This window comes from Phalaenopsis equestris, unplaced genomic scaffold, assembly GCF_001263595.1.
Source record: "Phalaenopsis equestris unplaced genomic scaffold, ASM126359v1 Scaffold233296, whole genome shotgun sequence".
In the NCBI taxonomy this organism is placed as follows: Eukaryota; Viridiplantae; Streptophyta; class Magnoliopsida; order Asparagales; family Orchidaceae; genus Phalaenopsis; species Phalaenopsis equestris.
In genome coordinates this window covers 92792-99622 of record NW_018251247.1, presented here as the reverse complement: position 1 = coordinate 99622, position 6831 = coordinate 92792, and the positions used below count along the sequence as shown (strand labels likewise).

At 36.1% G+C, this 6831-nt stretch overlaps 1 long non-coding RNA gene across 1 annotated transcript; it reads left to right on the top strand.

Moving 5' to 3' along the window:
• Nucleotides 1-790: 790 nt before the first annotated feature.
• LOC110038619 lies at nucleotides 791-6617 on the top strand. The gene is made up of 4 exons (XR_002295440.1): nucleotides 791-994; nucleotides 1259-1365; nucleotides 5971-6069; nucleotides 6276-6617. It is a non-coding gene; the product is annotated as an uncharacterized LOC110038619 (long non-coding RNA).
• Nucleotides 6618-6831: the final 214 nt, after the last annotated feature.

The window sequence follows — 6831 nt, the reverse complement described above, 5'->3', positions numbered from 1 at the left end:
ATGTGTGTGTGTGTGTGTTTGTACACACACACACATAAAGAAAAACATTTTTTTTATGAAAATTATATTATTATTACTTTTATATACAAGTAAATATAACAATTATTTTAGCGTGACAATATTATCCATGTTAACATATAGTATATTGTATGATAGGATCAAGTTAGCACGAATCTCAAAGTGAAACATTGGTACACATCAAAACAAGAGGTACCCATAGTCAAAGTAAGCTAAGCCCTTGCCATACACTAATTCAACTTGTTGGAGTAAAGATTGATGTTGGATCAAGAGAAAGGCATCCCTTAACTTGGTCAAGTCCTCTCTATTTTGTATGAGTGCTGATAGGAATAATGGGCCGAATGAAAGAAACGACATTCTCTCGGACGAAGGATAAAGACAGATCAAAGATTAAACTTGGGCTACAAACATGTTCTTTCGCTGAAGAGCACCTATGCGAGTCCCATGTCACTCGGCACACCAGTGTCGAATGAATCAATTTACTATAGATGGGCTACGATCTTTATGATTGACCGATCAATTTGTTATTAAATATATTTATAAACCGAAATTGTATAAAAGGCTTTAGTACCCTTTTGGCCCTTACAGAAATAGAGGTCTTAAGTGTAATTGTATGTTTCAGATATCTTGTATAGCTATAACTAGGGGATCATTTTATGAACAAGGGAGTCAGAGACTCATTTTACTGTTTATTTCTTGCTTATCTTCTATTTTCCACTCCTACATGCTCTATTCCTTGGAAATGATATTCTGAACAAACTACAGAGCTATAATGAAACTGATTCAAGAAAGTGAAAACTTTTGCAGAGATGAAAGAAGTGATTTCTATTTTCAGAAGCAAGACATTAAAGCTGCATACAACAAGAAGCTGGGATTTCAGGGGTCTAACTCTTTTCAATACCGAAGCTGCTCCATTGCAATTGGAATATGGTGACGATGTTGTAATTGGCATCTTTGACACAGGCTTTCCCACCAAGTATCCTTCTTTACCCTCAACTTTTCCATCTTCGGTTCAGATTTTTCATTACAGTACAAAATTCTTCTTTCTTCATCTTTTCTTCCTCTCGGCCTTTCATCTGAACAGCACCTAAGCTTCTAGGTCTTTCAGTTCTGTGGATTTATGAAATTTGGGATTTAAAGCTCAAATTTTAAGTTTGATTCATGTTAAATCTGAATTTAATAAATCCAAAAAAAAAAAAAAATTTAATAAATCCGAACTAAATCCTAAATGCTCCTGCAGGTATATGGCCACAGAATCGGATAGCTTTCGACCTAACCTACGTTGGGAAAAATTATTCCACACGGACGGACACCGCATGCAAGATACATGCGGTATCAGATCCTGAGGTAATTTACGGTTAGAATGTATTTCGGTAGGCCTCACCTAATTTTTTTTTAAAAAAAAAACTGAAATATATCCTGACTGTAGATCACCATGATCTACTGTCAGGATCGAACACCGCATGCAGAGATGCATGCGGTGTCCGTACGCAATAATTTCTCATACGTTGGGCCCTATTCCCCGCAAATGGCGCGGGAGGTGTGTGGCCGGAGAACGCTTCGATCCCGCCACCGACAGCAATCGAAAGATCGTCGGAGTTCGATACTACCTGTCGGGCTTCGAGCTTGATTATGGCGCTATGAAGCAGAATTTTGCACTCCCCACGACCAGCTCGGCCACAGCTCCCATACCGCTTCCACAGCCGCACGATCGGCCCCCGGCAATACCTCACTGAAAATAATTTTTAAACGAAACTAAATTTCATTGAAAAAAAATGTCATAGAAATGAATGAAATTTGACTATCATATATATATATATATATATATATTGTACTGTGACTTATCGTGTTACTTATCGCACTGTTAATTTAAAATAAGATTCGGATCTTCAAGAAATCTACTGTTACTTTAACAATTGTTCATGATGAGGACCAATTTGTATTAATTCATTTCAAGATGGAGGAGTTTCATGGTTGGGTTACTTTTGTAAATGCAAGTTCACTTTTGCAGGACAAGTACTTGTTATAACATAAGTTAAAACTGATGGGTTCTACTATTACTGAGAATTGGTTTGTGTGGGGTGATTTCAACATGATAATGAAACCTGTTAAAAATAGGGGGAAGCAGGTGTGACACTGCATTTATAAATCATTTTTGTGACTCTGTTTCTGATTGAGGCCTTTTTGATCTGGGTAACTCTGGTTCTCCTTTCACCTCGAGAAGGGGATTATTCTCTCAAAGGCTAGACCTTTTTTTGGGCAATTATCATTTTCTGAATTACTATCCAATTATTGGGGTCCAACATTTAAATCTTGCATCTTTTGATCATAATCTCATTTTGCTTTATTTGAATTTCAATGTCAGACCTTCCATTTTCAGTTTTAAATTTCTAAATATATGGGCTGCTCATGATATTTTCTTAAGTCTTGTTCAATAGGTGTGGAAATTTGATGGTATTGGGACAACTTGGTTTATCCTATGGCAATTGCACAAAAAGTTAGCTACTAATTCAAAGAAATGGAACTTTCAGATTTTTGGTAATGTTCACACCAAAGTGTTGGAGGCTCGTCAAACTGTTGATCAATTAGAGTTTCAGGATGTTGGTTCACCTAATTTGGTGGACGCTGTGGCAAAGGCTCGCCTAGCACTTTTTGATACAATCTCTTTGGAGGAAGAACTTTTATAGCAAAAGGCTAATGATATCTCCTTTAGTGCTGGTGACAGAAACACAAATTATTTTCATGCTACTCTTAAGCATAGAAGAAATATAAATAATATTATGAAGATAAGAAATGCCAATGGTGATAGCTTTACTAATAATGATGACATTGGTTACATTGTTGTTCATTACTTTATCGATCTTTTTCAATCTAATATACATGTTAATCCTGTTGATCCAGAACTTTTTGTTGATGAAAGAGATTATATTACTGAACTCTCACTATCTCAAGTTCCTGATGAAAAGGAATGTATTGGTCCTAGTAAAGCCCCTGGGTCCGGATGTGTTTTCTCCCTCCTTCTATGTACATTGTTGGGACATTATTAAGAAGGAAGATATTCTTGTTATACATAGTTTTTTCCTTGGGGACAACCCATGTAAGTACTTCAGCTCGGCATTGATTGTGCTTATTCACAAGAGTAAAGATAAGATAAGTTGGGATAACTTTCGGCCTATAACCCTTACCACTGTCATTTCTAAAGTTTTGAGTAAGTTGATTGTGAATAGATTAGAGTCATATTTATCCAAAATTATCTCCCCTCAACGATCTGCTTTTATTAAAGGCAGAGAGATTATTGATTACATATTGCTTGCCCAAGAGATGATTGAGGGCTTAGATAAAAAATGTAAAGGGGACAATATGGTTCTTAAACTTGATATAAAAAAGGCATTTGACACTATTAGCTGGGATTTCATTCTTATTATTTTGCAAGCCAAGGGTTTCCATCATGAATTTTTCTTACTTATTAAAAGATGGTTAGAGAATAACCATTATAGTGTTCTTGTCAATGGTAAAGCATATAGTTTCTTTTCTGCACAAAGAGGTATTAAGAAGGAAGATCCTCTCTCTCCCACTATTTTCATTATTGCTTTTGACTACTTCTCTTGGCTTGTAAATTGTTTGCAGATTCAACATCCTCATATTCAATACTCTCATAAATCTAAAATTTTGGTTAGTCATCTTGCTTATGCTGATGATGTCATTTTATTCTCTATGTTAGGAAGTCTGCTATTAAAGTTATTATGCATTCTTTGAATGACTTTTAGAGCATGTCTGAATGACTTTTCAACAAAGCAAAATGTTCCTTATACTTTGGGAAATCTGTGCATAACAATATTGAAAGTTGGGCAACTTATTTTACTAGCACATCTCCCCATTAAATACCTTGGGTTAATATTCTCAGAGGATGGATGAAGCAAACTCAAATGGATGAAGTGGTGGACAAGATTAAATCCAAAATTAATGATTGAAGAAATATTTTCATATCTAATGGTGGTAGCTTGACCTTGCTGAAAAGTGTTCTCCTTAGTCTTCCTTTATATGTAATGCAGGTCTTTATGACTAAGAAGAGTACTAAAAAACACTTGAAATACTCTTCAATAAATTTCTCTAGTCACGTGGTGGAACTAGTAAAATTTGGACTGACTGGAAAAAATTATTTAAACCTTGTCTATCTGAGGGACTTAGTTTTAAACCTCTTCAACAATTAATTGATATAAATATGTATAAGCTATGGTTTAAATTTAGAGCTGGCGATTCACTATGGGCCCAATTTATGACCATAAGTATTGCACATCTGCATATCCCTCCATTGTTACATGGAACGCTAGCTACTAATTTTATTTTTTGGGATGTGGGAGATGGAAAGATATCCTTTTGGCATGACCAATGGGGTATGTCCAACCTCACAGATTTCCCTCACTCTATTTCTGATACACATTTACTTGTCTCTGATTGTTGGAATGATGGGAACATAAACCTTACTAAAATATTGTCTTTAATGGAAGATAAAGCTTTTTTAATCTCTAAAACTCCTATACAAACTCAGAGGAAAGAAATTCCTATGTCGAAATTTTTAATCTACAGTGTCCATTACCAAAATACTATATTCACAAATTCATAATTTTCAAAAATGGAGGTGGGGTACTCTGATATGGCATGCTCTCATTTCTCCCTCCACCACTTTTTTCTTATGGAGATTTTTTCTTCTCCATGTTACCTTTAGATGACATTCTTAGGTTGAAAGGGCTGAGATTAGCTTTCTTTTGTTATATCTGTAAACGAGATGTTGAATCCTTTTCTCACCTATTTTATGAATACTATTTTTCCAGAGAAATTTGGGCAAACCTTGGTAGAATGTTTGGGATTCATTGGCGCCTCTGATTCTGTATGGAGGATTTTCTGGGGGCTTGGAAGGAAGCAAGCTATATAAACAAAAAATTGCATTATTTCCCTCTTATGGTGTTGTGGTTCATTTAGTCTGCTAGAAATAGTTACAAACATAATATTTCACCTCCCACCCACTCTATTACTGTTTCTTATATCCTTGTTAACTATCATAAAGCTTGTAGAAATCTGAGATGTGGTGGTGATTTACATATGCCTTAGAGGGGTAGGAGACCAACTTTGCTAAGTTGGCACTCCCCCTCCATTGGCTGATTTAAAGCCAATAAAGATGGAAGCTGGTTTTCTAATGTTGCAGGGGTTGTTGGCCTCTTTCGAGATAAAACATGGAAATGCATTGTCTACTTTACCTCACCTATCATTGCTTTATCTCCTCTTGTGGCAGAGGGTTGGGCAATCATGCTGGTGTTGATGGTTTATGTCTCTTTTAATCTGAGATGTGTTGTTATTGAGGCTAACTCACAAACTCTTTTTAACATACTTACTGAAGCAAAAAAAAGTTGTTTGGTTTCTTACTTGCTTACTAAATCATATAACAGCCATTATCAATACTAATCAACTTATGGATCCATATAGTTTTATATATATGGAGGGTAATTCCCCTGCTGATTGGCTCTCTAAGCAAGGGGTTGCTGACATTACTATTGGCTCTAAACCTACCTCCTCTCTTAATACCCTCCTTCTGGGTAATATGCTGGGTACTCCTTACATTAGGAGTTAGCTTTTCTGTTTCTATTGCTGCATTTAGCTTTGTATTTGAGATGATTACCCTTGATGATAATATGTTTTTTTTCTCTTCTGGCTTCATCCAGTAGCTCTATTTGGTCATTTTGATACTCTTCTACTTCTACTTCACATCTACTAAGGGTTTATCTTCTTTTGATTGCTGGTTGGAGTTCTCCCAAGAATGTAACAAATGATATTTTCTCTACATTGATAGCTATAAGCTGCAGCAGGTTATTCGGCTGGTTCCAGGCCTATGAAGATAATTTGACTTTTGGATCAGGTTTTTGGCAAGTGACCTTCTTGCTGCATGTTATTTTGCAGGTTATTCTTGCTATAAGTTGTTGCATTTGGTTCTCTTTGAAGGATTGGTGCAGGTTCCTGGCCTGTGAAGATAATTTTGGTTTTGTCATTTTAGAAAGTGTAAGATTTTTTGTCCTTTAGATCAGGTTTTCTTATCGTGTTTCTTTGTGGTTTGGAAATTCTCTGCCACAATCTTTTTCTATCCTAGTGGCAGTTACTTCTCTACAGATTTGGAGTGCTTGCAAAGTGGTTGTCATTGGTTTTGTTGCAGTTTTCTACCCACTCTACAATGCTTTATGTATTTTTTGCTTGTGTTGGCTTCTCAGGTGTCTTCACCTTCAGCTTCGCATCACACCGACTACACTTGATAACTTGGCTGGGAGTGTTATTTGGATGGCGCCTGCCTGTAGTGCTTACTGGTTTTTGCTTTGCTCTCTTCCGGGTTGTATTTATTGGCATATGTATACTTTTTATTTTGGGTTTTTTTTTGTGCTTTGGAGGTATACTTGTATCTTTCGTCTTTCATTCTTGCGTGGAGTTGTGCTAAAGGATGTGGAACCCTTAGGGGTATGTTTCCAGTATTTAGTCTTTTTAGATTTGGGGATCCACCCACCTCCCCATTTTTTGTAACCCCTTCTTAATTAATAGAATCAGAGCAACAATACTCCTTCCCCCATATATATATATATATATATATTATAAGTTTAATTGAGGATCATATATGTAATTTGATTGACTTCTCTATTTTTTTTAAACTATAAGACTCTAGATTAACATTGAATGAATGTGTGTGTGTTTGACAAGCCTTGGCCTGTTGGTGGCGGGGTCACTGTAAATCCCCTTAGGTCAAAGATTTGATCCCATCATAGCGCGGGTGCTCTG